General features: G+C 39.1%; 1 long non-coding RNA gene across 1 annotated transcript in view; it reads right to left on the reverse strand.

The window, feature by feature from the left end:
- Nucleotides 1-425: 425 nt before the first annotated feature.
- The window catches only part of LOC139436316 (uncharacterized), a 272,961-nt gene continuing 254,357 nt past the window's right edge, over nucleotides 426-19,029 (reverse strand). Inside the window, exon 5 of the long non-coding RNA XR_011645579.1 lies at nucleotides 426-496. This is a non-coding gene — a long non-coding RNA (uncharacterized lncRNA). The remainder of the gene's footprint in view (nucleotides 497-19,029) is intronic.

The following is a 19,029-nucleotide window of genomic DNA, read 5'->3' on the forward strand; positions in this document are numbered from 1 at the left end:
GCTTAATTTTACTAATGTGAACTTACAATTTTTATTACTGTAAAGATTTTGTACATATAATGTTAATTTAGTTTATAAATTAACTATGGGAGATTACACTCAAGTTAAATAAAATTGAAACTATAATAGTTTATGCAAGGAATGTTTTCTTTTTTTCTTACAGGAAGCTAAAAACTTCTTTTTTTTAAGTTATGAAAATTATTAAATTAAAAGCATACTGACTACCAGGTTTTAAAACACATGTATACTGACTACTAGGTTTTAAAACACATTACACAATTACTTAATTTTTTAAAAATTATAACTCAGGAAAGATCTCTCTATAGTTTTTATGGACTTTCTTTTACTTACTGAAATTTGTTAATAGAGCTACTAATTACCTTTATTTCATTGGAAAGAAATTTTCTGGAAGAATTAAGGCTTACCAGATTGTGGAGAAGAAAATAATTTATTCTCAATCTTGCAAGAAGGGGTGCAGAGCCAGATATGGCTGGTGCTACGAACAAAGAAAAATGACACAATTTATACTCTTAAGCTTAGCATGCAAGTTCTTGTTTTTTTATAGATTGGATACTTCAGAAGTTACAGCTTATTTGAGATTTAACTTTCTCACGCAAAAGTTTGATTTAACTGCTTTTTCTATTACATTTTAACTATTTTAGTTTTTACTTGCTCTTCCCTTTGTCAAATAAGGAATAGAATTTAGTGCTGAAATGGCACCGACTTAGTTAGCTCTTTCTTGGGCATCTTTCCACTGCTCATAGGACTGGCTTAAACTGGTTTCTTTTACTGCTGTCTAACCCGGGAGTGGGAGACTGAGGCAGCAGGCCGCCAGGTTACATCAACATTTTTCTTATGTGAAAATTAACTTAATCTTTGTGTGTGGTTTTTTTTTTTTTTTTTTTTTTTTTGCAATTTATGGCTGACAAAGGTTTAAACTGGGAAATTACTAGGCAAACTGATTCTCAATTCTTTAGCTTAGTAAGATAGGTTTAATCTGCCACACTTAGTCTTGCCTTAAAAGCTCTTGCAAAGAGGAGGCTCTTTCTCAATTGTTTCTATAATTAGATTTTTATGACTTTTTCATCTTGCTTAGTTCAATTTGGGCTTTAAGAATATTTATAAATATAACTGCATATTTAATTTTTAACAATTTGAATAGACTTCTTTTAAGAATTTTTATTTGTTAATTTGATATTATCTTGATGTATGAAGACATACATTGAGCTTTTTTTTAAAAATGGGCAGACACAAAGAGTTAGACACAAACACAACTCATTGATATTACTTGTAATTTGCATTATTTTATATACTGTTTAACTTAATTAATTAGGGGTCTAGAAATACATATTACTTATATAACTGCATATTTAATCTCAACAATTGAGCAAATAGGCAGACATGAATAGTTTGACACAACATGACTTTAGTTACTTTAAACTTTTCAAAGACTTTTGAAACTCTTCTTAATTTGCACTATGACCATGCAGTTTACCACAAGAATTTTTTTTTTTACTTAATGGATTGTAATAACTAAAATGTTCTCAATGCTTTAGCACCATTTTGTTTTAGAACTTTATATTTTACTTTGAAATTAGCAGAATTTTGGATAAGCAACAAGATTAATTTTATATATATTTACTGAGGCTATTTGAAGCCTCAGGGAGACAGACTGCTTTCTCTCATGAATTGCCACTCTTAGGAACACTGACCGTCAAGGCAGGAGACTTTTCTTTTTCCACCTTTCTTTTTTATTTTGGAGATAATAAAACTTTAGTGGCTATTTAACTTTATTCTATCAGGCAGCAATTTATTTAGTTTACACTTGAATTCATGAGAGAAAGGGTTACTAATACCAGGAGAGGAGACAGTGATGTCCCAGCTCTCTTCAATTATGAAATAACTATAGGCAAAGGCAAAGGGTGAGGTTAGGCTTGAAGTAACTATAAACAAAGGAAAGGTTAGTGTAGAATTTACACTTAAATAATAGTTTCAGGCTAAATTTACCTAGCTATAATCTCAGTTATTGTCTTTCTACTGTTTTATAATATAAATGCATTTATAAATGATTTTAACTCTTAGTTACAGTTTTTATTAATTTTTTTAAAACTTATTAATTTTATAACACCTTTAAATACCTTTCATTTAACTTATATTAAATGAACTTAACCATTACTTTAATTTTTCTTTTAAAGTAAAAGAATAAATCTCTTGCAGTTAGTTTGAAATAAAAGGCTACTTTTTAGGATTTGATTTTTAGAACATAAAATGTTCTTTTAAAAGAGGTAAGACTCTTTTTCAAACATTGAGGATATGATGAGGTTAAAGCACAAGAAGCTATTGATAAAAGATTTTTTTTATATATTGATCTTACTCAATTTAATTATAAAAATTTTCCTTCCACAAACTTTCTACACTTTCAGTATTCATTCAGGTTCTGTCTCACACTCTACTCTTTCTAATAATCAATCATTTTATTTTAGGACAAAATTATCTTCTGTTTCTTTAACAATAAAAACACACTCTATATATCTCACATACTAAGTTACTAGGCAAACTTCTTACAACATATAATTGCTATTAATACTAAACAAGTTTGTTAAAATAATGAACTTTTTTTTACTTTAAATACTTAGTAGCATGTAATACTAGAAACAGTTTTTTTGGAAGTAAGTTGGCAGGGGAGATTGGCTGCTGAATAAGTTTGTTATAAAATTGCTTTTTATTATTATTATTATCAATTTAGTTTTGTTAAATAATGACTTTTTGCAATTAGCCACTTAAATACTTTAAACAATGCTTTGTAAAACTTTTATATTTATACCCTTAAGACAAATTTTACCTTCACAGAACACATTCTTTTACTTAAGGTTACTACAATACCTTCTAAGAACCTGAGCAGAATGCAAACGTATTTTGACTTTGACACTCTAAGGAGGGAACTTTACTGCATTTATTCTGATTCTGCTTTTCACCCCCTTTACTTCCCCCCCTTCCAGGCAGTCGGGTGCACAACAAACAGGAATGTAGCTTATGAATAGAAGGGTGGACTCACTGGAAAGGGGCAAGCCGCTCTCCCCTTTCCAGCTTTTAGCCAAAATGGGCAGACAGAACCTACTCAAATTTGGCAACTCTCCCAGGGACCCAGCTGCCCTGACTGGGACATTCCCAACAAACTTGGGTGCTTGGCGCGGACACAGATGGCTTCTAAGCCCCGGCAAAGGGCTAGACCAGAGACAAGACAGCAGAGCATGCACAAACATTTAGACTCCGCAAACATCTAGACTCCTCAGCTTTTGCACCAGAATCATTTCACCCCCTTGCCAATGGCAAGGGAGGGCTCCAGCTCAGCTGTAATTCCACTTTACATAAGGACACAACTCTAACACTAGCCTTGAGCTGACACAGACAGAAGCACAAAGGTCACTAATTTGACTCACAAGTTTATATATTTATTTTCACCATGGCTGCCCCCACAGCCATCACAAACTTCAGAACACTTAACATTTGGTATAAAGCAAATTCATTCACAAATTAGCACTATAACAAAAGATTTCAGTTAGACTTTTCTACTGTTTAAACTTTACACCCAGACCAAGCTCTACCAGAAAAGCTGATCCATTTTCTTGTAACTAAGTTTTGTTTTCTTTAATTTAGACTAATTTCCAGGACATTAGGACTTGAACTTATAAATAGCCCTTCTTATTAAAATCGAGACTCCACTCCTTTAGTGGATATAAGACCAGTACCAGATTCTAACATGCAGTTAGACAAACCCAAAACACCAGGGCTTTTCCCCGGTTTTCCTCCTTTTCCCAAGCCTAGAGAGAACGGCTTCCCCCCAGCCTTCTGGGGCTACTAGGGTTCTCTCTGGAGGTGATCAGCCTCCCCTTCCTAGCAATTAAAGCTAGGGCCTTCCAGACTGTGCTCACCCGGGGAGTCTTACCTTCTTCCATGTTCGGAGTTCTTTTTCGTTCCCAGAATCTTTCTCTTCAGACCTTCCATTGCCCCTCGATTTTGTCGGGAAGATTCTGGTGGAGCCCACATCTTTTCTGGATTAAATTTAATCCAGGGGCGCCCAGATTTGGGGTTCACCCGAGTCCTCCCGGCTTCCTCGGGGATTTGGAAGGGGCAGCAAAATGCTACCATCTCTGGCCTTCATTTTTGTCCCTTCGTGGTTGCCAAAAATGTTGTGGAATTTAAGAGAAGTTCAATTAATTGAGTATAGAGAGGCCAGGACTCAGGAATGATTTTGAGAAGGAAAAAATGGTTTATTGACGGCCAGCTGGACTCGGGAGCTTTCAGTTTGAATCCCGAGCCCCGAACAAGATTTTCAAACGTCTTTTATACAGAGAGGAAAGGCCAAATGGTCCCTTTGTTTCAGTTCTCAATAGGCTTCAATTAGCATATATCTCTTCCACATCTTAGGTAAGCTTTTAGCAAGGACTCTAGACATTCTAGATAAGCCTTGGTTTTTGCATTTCCCCTAAATACTTAAAGTTTATAGCCCTTGCTTTGTTAAACATTTCTTGGGACTGGAGCCTGCTGTCACCGTCCCTAAGGGCAGGACTGCAGCCTCTTACCGTTCCACACCCACAAGTCAAACAACTTAGTTATTTCTGAAGAGACACAAGTCAAACAGCTTAGTTATTTCTGAAGAGACAAAGAGCCTTCCACCCATAGCCCACATCACCTGCACCCTGACCAGGACAGTGAGGAGGACATTCATGACTATGAGCATGATGGATCAGACAGGGAGGAAGATTCCCCTTGTCTGTACCCCAATCTTACCCCTTCAGAAAAAGGATTAAGGGTGGGGCCAAGGTCTCTGGGGAATTACTTTTTTGATTCAGTACTGATACAGACAGGAATGTTGGGAAACCCTGTGCTGCAGTTTAACAGCACTCTTTGGCCTAATAAAAAGAACTCAGGAACCTGAGATCTGTTACTCTGCCTGTGCAGTACCTGATATTGCTGTCCCTAAGGAATAACAGCACACACAAGAAATGCTTTTATTGACCTGCTAATGTCTTTGTCTCCATCCCTATATGAGTTTTGACCCAGATCAATTTGCCTTCAGGTGGACTAGCCTCCAGGATACTTTGATTGTGCTCCCTAAGGGCTGCCCTGCCATTTGCTACCTCGGGGTAGGGTTAGACTTATAACAAGACCAGTTACCTCAAAAGTAGTTGTCATTCACAATACTTATTACATCTTCATTCAAGGACCCACTAAAATAATTGGCTAAATAGGCCATACACAAAATCATAAATATTTTAACATCTATAGATTATGCGATCATTCCTGAGAAGGTCCAGGAGATAGCCTAACAGGCAGAATTTCTAGGGGGCACTTGAGCTGATATTTAGAGGGGCACACTAGACAAAGATAAGTGGAAGTTCTTACTGGCAGTTCCTATTACCAAGAAGTCAAATGGCTAATAGGCCTGTGTGGTCACAGGAGAAAACGTGCCACATTGGGACATTTTTTAGGCTCCCCTGGTTAAGGTCACCACCAAGGAAACCATCTTTAAAGGTGGTCCCAACAATAATGGATTCTAGTCTATACAACTAACTGGACGAAAACTGCCACAAGGGACAATGCAACCCTCCACTCCTGTAAAACATCTTCCCATGCTGACTGGAGATTGTGACAACAAAAAGCTGCCATCGAGTATGCTGAAATCCTTCAGGTCTTACATACACATTACCAAAGGCAGCCGTTATCTACACCACCTTGAATGGCAGCATTTAGTCTATTATTGGGCCTTAGTGGAGACCAAGCATTAAAACAATTATGGCCATAACTGTTTATGGCCATAACTCTGAGATCCAAATTGGTCATCCTCATGTGTGTACCTTCTAATCTTACTAATAAAGCAGGATAGATTCAATAAAGTTCAATCATGAAATTAAAATGGTATATCCAAGACAGAACCTGACTGGGGACTAAAAGAGTTAGAACATCCACATAAAAATATCTGCTTTATTAGATGTAGCTAAATACCCTCCAACGTCAGTTACAGCCCCTTACTTGGCTAAGTGGCACCTCTTGGTTCAAAAAATTTCCTAATGGCTTGGTATAGGTCAAGAGATTAATATATCTACAAAATTAAAGGCTATTAAAGGCCACTGGGCTGCTGCAGCCATCCATCCCAAGGATGGTCACCTACTACATACTGAAAAAGGGTGGTATGACCAATTGAGTGGTGATGGCTGTACAGGACACTCCAAACTCAACTTCCTGCTATATATTTACAGACTCATGGGCCATTACAAAAGCTAAACTTATCATCTGGGAACTTCCAAATCAATGACTAGTGGCTCCTCCATATATGCGCAGGGATTATAACAACTGCTCATGAGCTGGAAGAGATCAGTTTGTCCCCCATGTTGATGTTCATTGCAAATGACCTTTTAAAGCAGAACATTAATAAAATCCCCTTGCTGACCAAGCATGCACCCAATAGCTGCCTGTTAGATCCATGACCAAATGGGACATAACCCACTTCATAGGCACTTGTGGGCCAAATCACAAAGACTTATCTTGAAGGAAGTGAAAGCCAAATATGTGGCATATCATGTGACCCCTGCCAATGAGTAGAGGTTGTCGGGACACATCAGTTGGGGCTTAGGAACCACTGGAGAATGTCATCTTGGACACATAAAATCACTGGCCTCTAATCAAGGGCTCTGGTGCTGTTTCTAGTTCTTTTTATTTTTTTATTTATTTTTTATTTTTTTCCAAATTCTACTCAATTTATTCATTTTTTAAAAGATATTACATTAAAAAAATATGATGTTTCCATTCGCCCCCACCTCCCTCACCCCACCACTCCCCCCCAATAACACTCTCCCCCATCATCATGTCACATCCATTGCATCTGGTGAGTACATCTCCGGGCATTGCTGCACCCCATGTCCCGTGTTCCACACCATAGCCCCCACTTTCCCACATTCCATCCAATGGGCCATGGGAGGACATACAACATCCAGCAATTGTCCCTGGGGCACCACGCAGGACAACTCCAAGTCCCGAGAATGCCTCCACATCTCTTCTCTTCCTCCCCTTCCCGGCGCCCAGAAGCCACCATGGCCACTTTTTCCACATCAATGCCACATTTTCTCGATTATTAACCACAATAGTTCATGAATAGAATATCATTAAGTCCACTCTGATCCTTACTGTGTTTCTCCTTCCTGTGGACCTTGGCTTGGTTGTGTCCATTCCACACCTATGTGAAGAGGGGGCTTAGATTCCACATGGATATTGGATGCAATCGTTCTACTTTCAGTTGTAGGCACTCTAGGCTCCATGGTGTGGTGGTTAACATTCCTCAACTTCATGTTAGCTGAGTGGAGTAAGTCCAATAAATGAGAGTGTAGGAACTGAAGTCTGTTGAGGGTCAGGCCCTGGCTATCATATTGTCAGTCCAGAGATTCAAATCCCCTAGATATATCTTAAGCCCCAGCACCAGCTACAATTCCAGTAAAGTAGTATGAAAAGCTTGTGAAAAGAGATCCCATTTGAGTCTAGCTCCATCACGCAGAAACACCAGCTCCAAAGAAGGGCCAACTGACATGACAGTGAACCCCATCTGCCATGACCATAGAACCTGTGGGTCTCTTTAGCCCTCAAAAAGACCAATACCTGGGGTTGTATCTACTTTATCTGTCTCTGAGACTCTGCTCAGGTGTGCATAAGGGCAATCCTTCTCACAACCTCCAGACTCTTTCTTAGAGATTCATAGCCATATGAACTCATTTGTCCTTTCCATTTCCCCCTTACTTTAGTTCAAACAGCATTTTTAACTCCTGTTATTATATGTAGACAGGGATATTCTGCTGGTCCGCATTGAACCTTCAATTCAAGGTCATTTTCTAGTTGCATCATCAGCTGGTACTTGGTAGTGATCCCTCGGTGCCAGAGAGGCTCATCCCCAAGTGTCATGTCCCATGCTGGGGGGAAGGCATTGCATTTACATGCTGCATTTGGCTTTGAGACTGGCCACATTTGAGTAACATGGAGGCTGTCAGGAGGGAACTCTTAGGCACAGTGCTGCTCTAGGTCTTGTTCTTATTTCAGGTGTATAGGCTCACAAGCATAGTCCTTAGTATCAGGGGCTCACTGTTGGACCCTCATTCCTTCCTGGTCCTTACCGTTGCACCTGGGGGACTGCTGCTGCTCCCCTAGGGACCATGACAGAGCCTCCCCCCCCCGGCCAGTAACCCAGTACCCTCCCCTGTTGTTTTTAATTGTTTCCACTATGAGTATATCCAAACATTACCATGCACCCTGGACATATGCCCTGTATAACTCCCTGTCAACCATATATCGCCTGTCAATAACATCCCATACCAGTATTCCTCCACTGCCATTGTTGAACCATTCCGTGATCCAAAACTTCCTGAAAAGTGAAGCCCAATATAATGTCAGGTTCCCTTACTAGTAAAATGGAATATAGCGATGAGTTTAAAGGTTAGATATAGAATACATATTTTGTCTCCTCTTAGAATACATATTGATTTGGAAAAATTCTACATCATATCTTTTTCTTTTCTTTTTTCCTAATTATTGAGCTTCTTTCACAAGAGCCCTAGATCACAGTAATTCATATATACAATATACAGTACTCCCACATATCCACCGTAAAACCTTTTCCCTTCCAAAGTGATAATCTTTTAACTTATTCATATCATATTTACTGAAACTGATGTACAGATTCCAAGACAATAGCTTTCAAACAAGGTGATATCTGTGCTTACATTGTGGTCAATACTTTAGGATATACAGTTTTCTAAATTTTTAGTTATCCTATGTTTTACATTATGGTTTACATTATTAGTCTGTCATCCCCTATATATTTTTGGTGTAATATTACAAGTTTTATATCCATCCTTGTATACTCTCGTGAAATTCCTCTCTTACCCCCACATTTACCTTGGTTCCATTCATTCAACATCCATTTTCCCCTCATTCTGGGGTCCACAGTAACAGCCAATCTCCATTTCCCGAGGAGCCACGTCCAGAGATACTTGCAACAGTGTTCAGGGCCTGACTTGCTCAACTGCCCTAATGCCCTGGGAGCCAGCCTTTCTCTTGAGAGATACAGTTCCCTCTATTTGATGGCATTAGTCCTCCCCAGGATGTGGGTCCACCCCCACTCTCACTACTTGGTTCTCTACCCAATGGTACAACCCACCCTAGCAAAATGAGCATTCAGACACTCCCCAGGAGCCCGTCCCGTGTCAGAAGATCCCCTCCGAGCATCCTAAACAGGTAACCCTCTTAATTATATTTTGATAAGGTTTTCTCAGCATTTTACTCTCAACCAACACCTGATACTCTCCTATGTTCATATGTTGCCCCTCCCACCCCCCAATTTTTTTGGCAATATTACCCATCCGCCCATCCCCAGCCCTCCTCAAACCTGCAAAGCCCCACCCAAAGACAACCCCTTGACCCCATTTTATCTCTTCTTTGTGCTCATACTTACCATCAGCTCATCATAGATTCCACTCCTGCAGACGTCAGCTCACATCCTTCCTCCACCCCCCGATTTCCTGTAAGCCTATCTTCCAGTCTCTAGCTCTCTGAGGCAGCTTGCTCATTTCATATCATTGAGGTCATGTAGTATTTGTCCTTCAAAGCCTGGGTTGCTTCACTCAACATAAGGTTCTCAAGATTCATCCATGTTATCATGTGTGTTTGTAGTGTATTTGTTCTTAAAGCCGAGTAGTATTCCATTGTATGTATATACCACATTTTATTGATCCACTCATCTGTTGATGGGCATTTGGGTTGATTCCAACTTTTGGCGATAGTGAACAATGCTGCTATGAACATTGGTGTACATATATAAGTCTGTGTCCTTGTTTTCAGTTCTGCTGGGTATATATCCAGCAGTGGTATTGCTGGGTCATGTGGCAAATCTATGGTTAGTTTTTTGAGAAACCGCCAGACTGTCCTCCAGAATGGTTGGATCCTTCTGCATTCCCACCAGCAGTGGATGAGTGTTCCCATTTCTTCACATCCTCTCCAGCATTTGTATTCTTCTGTTTTTTTTCATAGCTGCCAATCTTATGGGAGTAAGATGGTATCTCATTGTAGTTTTGATTTGCATTTCCCTGATAGCTAGCGATTTGGAGCATTTTTTCATGTTTTTTAGCCATTTGTATTTGTTCTTTGGAGAAGTGTCTGTTTAAATCTTTTTCCCAGTTTTTAAATGGGCTGTTTATCTTTTTATTTTTAAGATATAGGAGTTCTTTATATATGCAAGTTATAAGTCTCTTATCAGATATATGGTTGCCAAATATTTTCTCCCATTGTGTGGGTTCCCTTTTTACTTTCTTGACAAATTCCTTTGAGGTGCAGAAGGCTTTAATTTTGAGGAAGTCCCATTTATCTATTTGTTCTTTTGCTGCTCGTGCTTTTGATGTGATGTTCATGAAGCCATTTCCTAGTACAAGGTCTTGTAGATGTTTCTCTACACTGCTTTCCAAGGTCTTTATGGTCTTGGCTCTTATATTTAGGTCTCTGATCTATCTTGAGTTGATCTTTGTATAAGGTGTGAGATGGTAATCCTCTTTCATTCTTCTACATATAGATATCCAGTTCTCCAGGCACCATTTATTGAATAGGCTATTCTCTCCCAGTTGAGAGGGTTTGGTGGCTTTATTGAATATTATATGGCTATATATATGAGGTTCTATATCAGAACTTTCAATTCAATTCCATTGGTCTGTGTGTCTGTCCTTATGCCAATACCATGCTGTTTTCACTACTGTAGCTTTGTAGTATGTTTTGAAGTCAGGTAGTGTGATTCCTCCAATTTCGTTTTTCTTTTTCAATAGGTCTTTGGCTATTCAGGGCCTCTTTCCTTTCCAAATAAATTTCATAGTTAGTTTTTCTAGTTCCTCAAAGAAGGCTGTGTTGATTTTTATTGGGATTGCATTGAATGTGTAGATCAGTTTTGGTAGGATAGACATCTTAATAATATTTAGTCTTCCTATCCATGAACAGGGAATATTCTTCCATTTATTTAGGTTCTTTGATTTCCTTGAACAGTCTTGTATAGTTCTCAGTGTATAAGTTTTTACATCTTTCGCTAAATTTATTCCTAAATATTTGATTTTTTACTATTGTGAATGGTATTTGTTTCTTGATTTCCTCCTGATCTTGCTCATTATTGGTGTACAGAAATGCTACTGATTTTTGCCCATTGATCTTATAACCTGCGACTTTACTAAACTCATTTATGAGTTCTAGAAGCTTTGTTGTAGACCTCTCAGGGTTTTCTATGTATAGGATCATGTCATCTGCAAATAATGAAATTTTGACGTCTTCCTTTCCAATTTGAATGCCTTTTATATCTGGTTCTTGCCTCAGTGCTTGAGCAAGTACTTCTAAGACAATGTTAAATAGAAGGGGAGAGAGTGGGCATCCTTGTCTTGTTCCTGACTTTAGAGGGAAGGATTTTAGGATTTCTCCATTGTAAACGATGTTGGCTGTAGGTTTTTCATATATACTCTTTATCATGTTCAAAAAATTTCCTTGTATTCCGATCTTTTGGAGTGTTTTTATCAAGAAAGGGTGCTGTATTTTTTCAAATGATTTTTCTGCATCTATAGATATAATCATGTGATTTTTTTCCTTCAATCTGTTTATATGGTGTATTACATTGTGATTTTCTTATGTTGAACCATCCTTGCATACCTGGAATTAATCCCACTTGCTTGTGGTGTATAATTCATTTAATGAATACAATTAGCAAGTATTTTGTTAAGTATTTTTGCATCTAGGTTCATTAGAGAAATTGGTCTGTAATTTTCCTTTCTTGTGGTGTCTTTGTTTGGCTTTGGTACTAGGGTAATGCTGGCATCATAGAAGGAGTCAGGCAATGTTCCTTCTGTTTCAATTTTTTGGAAGAGTTTCAGCAGGATTGGTGTTAGTTCTTTCCACAATGTTTTGTAGTATTCACCTGTGAAGCCATCTGGCCCTGGGCTCTTCTTAGTTGGGAGGTTTTTAATGACTGATTCTATCTCTTTACTTGTGATTGATTTGTTGAGATCATCAATTTCTTCTTTCATCAATATGGGCTGCTTATGTGTTTCTAGGAATTTGTCCATTTCCTCTGAATTGTCATTTTTGTTGGAATATATGTTTTCAAAGTATCCTCTTATGATAGTCTTTATTTCTGTGGTGTCAGTGGTGATATCTGCTTTCTCATTTCTTATTTTGTGTATTTGCATCTTCTCTCTTTTTTTCTTTGTTAGTCTCACTAAAGGTTTGTCAATTTTATTGATCTTCTTAAAAAACCAGCTCTTGGTCTTGTTTATCTTTTCAAGTGCTTTCTTATTTTCTATTTCATTTAGTTCTGCTCTTATCTTTGTTATTTCCTCCCTTCTTTTTCCTGTTGGATTATTATTATTTTTTTTTGTAATTCCTCCATATGTGCAGTTAGTTCTTCAATTTTTGCTCCTTCTTCTTTTTTGATATATGAATTCAAGGCTATAAATTTCCCTCTCAGTACTGGTTTTGCTGCATCCCATAAATTTTGGTATGTTGTGTTATCATTATCATTTGTTTCAAGGTAGTTATTTATTTCTATTGAGATTTCCTCTTTGACCCACTGTTTTTCTAAGTGTGTGCTGTTTAATTTCCAAATCATGGTGTGAAATCTGGGCCTCTGGCCCTTGCAGATTTCCAGCTTCACTCTACTGTGGTCAAAGATATTATTTTGTATGATTTCAATCTTTCTGAATTCACTAAGCCTTCCTTTGTGGCCTAGCACATGGTCTATCTTGGAGAATGATCCACATGCACTTGAGAAAAATGTATTTTCTGCTGTGTTTGGGTGTAATGATCTATATATGTCTATTAGATTCAGCTCCTCTAATATACTGTTCAAATATTTTGTTTCTTTAGTGATTCTCTTTTGAGATGTTCTGTCCAGAGTTGATAGTGGTGTATTAAAATCCCCCACTATAATTGTAGATGCATCTACTCTTTCACTTAGTTTTTCCAGCATTTGCCTCACGTATTTAGAGGCACCCTTGTTAGAAGCATAAATATTTATGATTGTTCAATCTTCTTGACAGATTGTCCCTTTCACTAATATGTAGTATCCTTCTTTGTCTATCACAACTGTTTCTCATTTAAAGTCTATTTTGTCTGATATTAGTATAGCTACTTCTGCCTTTTTTTGGTTATTGTTTGCTTGTAAGATTGTTTTCCAACCATTCACTTTCAGCCTCCATGAGTTTCTGGGTCTAAGATGTGTCTCTTGTAGACAGCATATAGATGGGTCATATTTCCTTATCCAATGTCCCAGTCTGAATCTTTTGATAGGTACATTTAATCCGTTGACATTCAGTTTTATTACTTTCAAGGAATTATTTGTGTTAGCCCTATTTTGATTGTACTTGTGCTTGTCATATTTTGTTTGTTTTTTCCCTTCTCTTTTTGTCTTTTTTGTTGCTCTTACACTCTTCTCCAACTCTGCCTGTCCTGTTTTTTCCTTTCTTCCTGCAGAACTCCCTTTAGAATTTCTTGAAGGGGAGGTTTCTTGTTGGCATACTCTTTCAGTTTCTGTTTATTTGTAAATATTTTGAACTCTCCATCATTTTTGAATGTTAGTTTAGCTGGATAGAGTATTCTTGGTTGGAAATGTTTTTCTTTTAGTACCTTGACTATATCATACCACTGCCTTCTTGCCTCCATGGTTTCAGATGAGAAATCAGCACTTAATCTTATGGAGCTTCCCTTGTATGTGATGGTTTTCTTTTCTCTTGCTGCTTTTAGAATTTTCTCTTTGTCTTGAGCGTTAGATCATTTGACAAGTATATGTCTTGGGTGGGCCTGTTGGGGTTCATGACGATTGGGGTGCACTGTGCTTCTTGGATATGTACATCTGTCTCTTTAAGTAGATTTGGGAAGTTTTCAGCCATTATTTCCTGCAACACTCCTTCTGACCCCTTTCTCTTCTCTTCTCCTTCTGGCATGCCTATAATATGGATGTTTGGGCATTTTGCATTGTCATTCAGGTCCCTAAGTCCTAGTTGGATTTTTTCTATCTTTTTATCGACGTATTCTACTATCTGTTTGATTTCTTATGTACTTTCTTCCTCATCACTAATTCTCTGCTCTTCCTCTTCTAGTCTGCTGATATTTGCTGCAAGTGTATTTTGATTTATTGAACTGTGGTGTTCATTCCCATCATATCTGTTATCTCTTTGCATATATCTGCAATTTCCCCTCCAAGTGTTGTCTTCATGTTGTTAACCTCTTCCTTTACTTCATTAAATTTATCGGTGATAAATGTTCTGAGATCTTTCATTACTTGTGCGAAGTTCTGCTCCCCTTCCTGGTTTTTAGTTTGTTCATTGGATTCAGCCATGTTTTCCTGATTACTGGTTTGGTTTGTAGATTTTTGTTGCTGTCTGGTCATCATTTTATCTTCACAGGTTTAATCAGTTCCTTAGTTTCTTTGTCTAGTCTTGGGGGTTAATTAGCTGTTGTTTTTGCGTAAGTGTTATATCTTCTCTTTCTCACTTAGTTCTTCTTATTCTGATTTCTTATTGCTGGTTGAGTTCACTTTAAAGGAAAGTATTAGGGCCAGGGAAAGGCAATTGTGTAAGCAAGGAAAAAGTATAAACTAGTATTGGTGAAAAATGTAAACAGAGCAAAAATATGAGATCTGGGAGGATGGATATTAGATTCATGTAAGTTGTGTAGAGTTATAGCAGTAGGTAGAGTACCTTTAATGAGGTAGTTGACTGAATATGGGAGGAATATGGTATGAATTAAAAAGCTATTGTTTTCATGAGAGAGGGAAAGTGATAAGAAAGGCAATAGTTTCAAGAGTGGATAAAAGACAGAAAACAAAACAAAGGTATTAGAAATTAAGAGTTAGACACTTTGGGTATCAAAGAAAGGGAGGTGGAATATAGGACAGACAGTAGATGATGGGGGATATCACGATGTAGGGGAAAGGGGATAGTGTAGGTAGCCAAAATCAATTCACACAGAAATGAGACAGCAGAGGATGAGGAAACCGAGTAAATGTGAGGTGTTCCCTGCAGCACCTATTGTATAATTAAGATAAAATAAAATAAGAAGAAAATGAGAGACAAGAGAGAGAAAAAAAAAGAGAAGAAAGGAAGAAAGTAAAAGGGGGTGGGTAAAGAGCAGGGAACAAGTAGGGAAAAAAAAAAAAGATATAGAACAACCACAACAGTGACAACAAAAAACACACCCCTAAATAACTGAAAAAAGAAAAAAAAAAGACTTTGGGGGATACACTGTGAGAAAAGACTATGAGATAATGCAATGTTAGCAATCAGGACATCAAAAAATAATAATAATAAAATAAAAATAAAAATGCAAAACAAAACAAAAAAAGAAAAAACACAAACGTTGAGGGCTAGGACATTCAAGGACCTCAGATGGTCCTCAGGGCATGATGGATTCAGGGATGGAAAGTCTGCGATATTGAAGTCTCAAGAGTTGTGAGTCTCTGGGGTGTGGGCCACCAGGGTTTAGGGGACTCAGACCTGGCAACCTCAAGTCCGGTTAACAGGGAGCCTGGGAGCACCACAGTGCAACACAGCCTTCAGGGATCCCCACAGCTGGGTGCCAGCCCTATGGGTGAGGTCACATCTGCAAGCTCCATCCTGTGTGTCTGAACCCGGCAATTCACTCACTCACTGGGGTCTATTCTGTGGATGTATCACCAATTCAACTTCAGGACATCTCCCACCTTGTAAGCCCCCAGAATGGCCACCTGGGGGTGGCTCTACACTGCAGCCAATTTAATGACACAGATCAGTAGCCAGGCCTGGGGATGGGGCTCCAGCTGGAAACGGTGATAACAGAGTCCAAAATCGAAATTCCCACACTTCGCAAAATATTCCCCTAATCGGCTTCCAGACGTCTCCCACCCTGCCAGACCCTGATACAGCCTCCTGGTGGTGTCTCTTTATTGGTAGCAAATTAAGTCTGCTGCAGATTGGCAGTCGGGCTTGGGGGGGCGGGGCTCTAGGCAGAAGTGCTATTATTTGTGTCCGCAATCAAAAATTCCCCGTTCGTAATAAAACTACCATTTGTCTCCCCAAATCAGTCTGCAAAGGCCTCCTGTCCTGTTAACCCCCCAATAGCCCACTCAGGGCTTATGAATTCCCCAGTACTGCAAAGCCTCCAGAAATTGCCACCGCAGCACCGGTGCCGCAGCTCCACCCACCCCAGGAGGGAGCGTCCCACGTGCAGCTCCCACCTCCGTGTAATCGAGTCTCAATTATATCTTATAGATGAATTTTCTCTGTTACCTTCCCACCAAATCGATGTCCAGACACCTCCTGCCCTCCAAAAATCCTGAAACAGCCTGGTCCTGAAGAACCTCCAATGCTGCCCAGCTGCTTCTTTGCAGGAGAAATTATCAGGTATGTTCACTCAGCCACCATCTTGCCCCACCCCCTGTTTCTAGTTCTTTACCTTGTAATTTTAATAGCTTAATTTACTTTTATATTACTATTAGACCTATCATTTATTCTAAGTATTATTTCTTCATATTTATATTTTAATTCTACATTACAAAAAATGATCTTCAAATCTCTCCAAACTCTAAGTGATATTTATAATGCTTAAAATGATGTATGTATAAGATAGTGTTAGAGTAAGTGCACCCACATCAGCTCTCCTACCAAAAAAAAATGGCTGAGTTGGTACAAAATCCTGCCTGAGTGAGCTGCTTTGGGAACTCACAAAGCAGGAGGCTTCTGGACATCAATCTGGAGAAAGTGCAAAAAAAGAGTGATTGCTCAAGGTAAAACCACGGGTTTTTGGTGCTTGTGCCTGGAGCTGTGGGAAGGCTAAGTCCCTTCCTTAGGGCTGGTAGTTGCAGCATTCCCTGAACCCTGGCAGTCACAGGGAGCAGCTTTCCACAAATCCCACCTTCCCCAAACTTGCATTCCCCAAACCCAGTGCTCCCCGTACCCTGAACCCTGGCATTCCTCCAACTGACATGCCTTGGTCTTGGACAGATTCCAAGAGTGAGAGAGTTCTGGTGAAGGGTGCAGAAGGGTCTGACAAGTGTGGGTTCAATTGTCTGGAACCCCCTTTTTCAGTTTTGAGGAGCATACCAGATGGCTTTAGAAGAAACTAGAAAGAGGTGAGAGGCGAATCTGCTGAGGCAGCCTAATTACTTAATTGCCCTGGGATCGGGGAAAATCAGTCTGGGAAAAAGTGTAGACAATTAACTAGTCCTTTGCAATACACCTAAGGGAGGGGTGCAGTAAGAAGTGCTTGGTAGGTTTCCAAGAGCATATTTAGAGTTCCCAACAAGGTGTGGGTGCTTTCTCTCAAAGAGACTGAGAGTCATTATTTTCTGTGGTGAGTTGGTTCACCTGGGTCCCCTTTGAATCTCGGAGGGGAACTCTCACATGGGTTTCCTGCTGCCCTGGGAGAGAGGGAAGTGAGGATGGGAGAAAGGAGGAAGTACAGATTCCTCATTAGTTTATGTGGGGGGTCATTAATGGGGGATGCATGGGTGGGAGGGAGTTCTCCAGGGCATGCATATTAGGGTATATAGATATGTTTGGATATTCGCTGGGTATTGACATAGAGGGTAGAGTATCACACAACAACTGAGGGAGTGCTGAGTTTCCATCCCAGCAAACTGTCACTCTCCCCAATGGAGCAGCAACAATCCCCCAAATAGAAGGGCAAAGACCAGAGTAGGATGGTTCAATGATGGGCCCTTGGTACTGATGGCTATGCTTACAAGTCTGTGTGCTTGAAATTTCAACTAGGCCTAGAGCTACAGGGTGTCTAAGAGTTACCTCCTGAGAGCCTCCGTGTTGCTCAAATGTGGCCATTCTCTAAGCCAAACTCAACATGTACATGCATTACCTTCTCCCCAGCTTGGACTCCTGGGCATTTTTGGGACTTGATGCTGTCCTGAGCATTGCAGGGACAGTTGCAGGACATTATATATCCTGCCATAACCCCCCGAATGGACTGGGAGAGAGTGTAAACTACAACGTGAACTATAATCAATGCTGTGTAGCAATGCTCCAAAATGTACTCATCAAATGCAATGAATGTGCCACACTAATGAAAGAAGTTGTTGATGTGGAAGGAGTGGGGGTATAGGGAGTGGGGTATATGGGAACCTCCTATATTTTTATTGTAACATTTTGTGTGATTTAAGTATCTTTAAAAAAGATAATAAAAATGTTTTAAAAATTATGTATATGCACATAAATTTCCTTAGAAGTCTAGTATTCTTTTTTTAAAATACTTTATTTTTTAAAAAGAAACTAGATTACCTATATGTTACCAAAAAATATAGGGGATTCTCATATGCCCTGCTCCCTAGCTCTCCCTTATTTTCCCACATCAGCAACATCCTTCATTAGTGTGGTACATTTGTCACAATCGTTGAACACATCTTGGAGCATTGCCACTAAGCAATGATTATAGTTTACATTGGAGTTTACGCTCTCTCCTGCACATTTTTGCAAGTTATTACATGACATACAATGGCCTGTATTTGTCATTAAAATGTCATTCAGAATAAATTCCAGGTCCCCAAAATGCCCCCAAATTACATCTATTTTTCCCTTTCCCTCCTCTCAGAACCTCCAGTGGCCACTGCCTCCACATCCATGATAAATGTTCCTCCATTGATAAGATCACAAGTCTACATTGGAAAAAACTACTCTAGTCTACTCTAGTTTGTTGTCCATTCTCAAATCCTAAGGATTCTGTGAGGTGATGACCACTCTACCTCTAATTGAGAAGGGGCTTAGGTCCCATGGGGCAGATGGATGGGACTTTCTTGCTTGCAGTTGCAGATACTCTCTCTTCCTTGAGATGGTCATTGTCAGTCATTTTCTCCATGTTAGTTGTCCTGGGTGAGTCAAATGAATTGGAGAGTAGGTGTTGTAATTCTGGTTGAGATTCAGAGCTCAACTGGTACATGGACAGCCTAAAGATTTAAATTTCTTGGACATACACCTATGAAGTCTA

This window comes from Dasypus novemcinctus, chromosome 13, assembly GCF_030445035.2.
Source record: "Dasypus novemcinctus isolate mDasNov1 chromosome 13, mDasNov1.1.hap2, whole genome shotgun sequence".
Lineage (NCBI taxonomy): Eukaryota > Metazoa > Chordata > Mammalia > Cingulata > Dasypodidae > Dasypus > Dasypus novemcinctus.